The following is a 2,137-nucleotide window of genomic DNA, read 5'->3' on the forward strand; positions in this document are numbered from 1 at the left end:
AGGCGTGCGCAGCACATTTTATTAGGGGGCGCACGACTGGAGTGGCGTGACTAGCACCACCTACTGGGCGTGTCTAGCATCACATACTGGGCATGTCTAGCACCGCCCACTGGGCTAGTATGTATATATATATATATATATATATATATATATATATATATATAGATAGATAGAAAGGGATGGGGGGTAGCGACCAATGGTGTCTATAAATAATTACAAGATATTTAAAAAAATATATAAACATTTATTTTAAAATAATTTTAACATTTTTTAAACAAACTTTTTCTAAAAAATGGGATAAAAAGCATATACACATATACATAGAATAATAAAGTGCAAAAGTATTAAAGTGCTTATCTGAGTCAGAGGTCACTTAGATACCCAACGCGTTTCGTCACACAGACTTCATCAAGGGGTAAAGGCAGACTGGGACAGGGCTTACATTTATACTGGTACTACTCATAACTCAATTGTGACATCACTTCCTGCTATTTAAAAAAGCCTTAATGCTAGGTTCCTGAATTCTCGTAATATATAACTTCCTCCCTCTTTGGGCATATGCTATATATATATAGATATGAAAAACGAGTGTTTTTATATAAGAAAAAGTGTAAATAACCACTTAAAAAGTCCATTATATGTAGATTCGCGGCATTTCCGCCACACTTCCGGTATCCGAGTGAATTGTAGTCTCGGGCGCGTCACTTCCGCCCCACTTCCGGATCGGTACTGCGCATGTGTGCGCTGTTAACTGGTGTTTTCATTGGAGCTCAAAGTTTCCCAGTAGTTTCATTTGCTGCTGCTGCGGCCATTTTACATTAGATATCCCTATACAGTTCATAGCGGCGGCCATTTTATTGTAGCTTGCGGTGACCATAACATGCGACATGTTTCATTGTTCACATGCGGTTTCCATGGAGATTAAAGAAAGAGAGAAAACTCGATTTAATCTTTTGTATAAAACGGTTGTTAGTGCAATTCTTAGTACATTAGATCAGAATGGGTATATATAGAGATAATATGACTTCAATTAGAACATATATCCTGATATGTATACAAATAAAGGGAAAAAATGAATATTTAGAGAATTTAAAAAAAGGGAATATTATATGAAAAATATGTATAGAAAATAATTGTATAGAAATGAATAGGTAAATATAGATATATATATTCGTATAAAAATATATCATATACAACCATGATATTTGAGTTTTTAAATAAATAGTACTTTTTAAAAAAAATAGTAATAAGTGATGGTGCCATAATGATTACGATTATTAATCCAATAATATAGTGAGTGTGACCTTCTATTACTGTGCCTCTAGGAGCTATGCAGTGTATTAGTGCATATATATACCTTGTCTAGGACATAGAGACAGCTCATTTGGTATTTTGGGTTTCGTTTACAGTACCTGATCTTCCCAGGTGGTCTCCCTTGCTGGTACTGATCAGGCCCAACACTGCTTCGCTTCCAAGTTCGGTCGAGCTTGGGCCTTTCCAGTGTGGTTTGACTGTAGAGAAGTTCTTTAACCGTGCCTATATTGTCCTCTAATGAACTAAAATATAGACTAAAATATGGTGATTTATTAACCGTACCTGTGTCTTAGGGTGTAATAAATTAAGATAAAGACTGAAATATGGTGATTAATTAACCGTACCTGTGTCTTAGGGTATAGTATTGTGATACGGGATAGGATAATTAGTGGGGAGTGAGTAGTGAAGAAAGTGGGGTAAGGGAATTAGGATGGGGTACGTAATACTGTACATTCTCCATTATAAGGTTTCTTCATAAAAACGGAGCAATTTCGTAGTTTTCATTAAATCCCATTGGATGCAGTGTCTGTTACTGGAAAATCCAGAACATCTCTCTTCGTGAAAGTTTATTGGCTAAATCGCCGCCTCTTTCTCCCAGTTTCACCAATTCAATGGCTTTGAAGGTGAGAGATTCCGGATTGGACTTGTGTATAAGGTTGAAGTGCTTCGATACAGCATGAGATTCCACCTTGTTTTTTATGTTTTGGATATGTTCTTGTATCCTCATTTTTAAGGGTCTTTTAGTTTTTCCGACATACTGCTTTCCACAATCGCATTCCAGTAAGTAGATGACAGATTGAGTGTTGCAGTTAATAAAGTCTTT

At 36.0% G+C, this 2,137-nt stretch overlaps 1 pseudogene; it reads right to left on the reverse strand.

Annotated features, from left to right (window-relative positions):
• Nucleotides 1-1,400: 1,400 nt before the first annotated feature.
• LOC134968237 (5S ribosomal RNA) lies at nt 1,401-1,519 on the reverse strand (annotated as a pseudogene).
• Nucleotides 1,520-2,137: the final 618 nt, after the last annotated feature.

The sequence above is a fragment of the Pseudophryne corroboree genome, chromosome 10 (assembly GCF_028390025.1).
Source record: "Pseudophryne corroboree isolate aPseCor3 chromosome 10, aPseCor3.hap2, whole genome shotgun sequence".
NCBI classification, from domain to species: Eukaryota; Metazoa; Chordata; class Amphibia; order Anura; family Myobatrachidae; genus Pseudophryne; species Pseudophryne corroboree.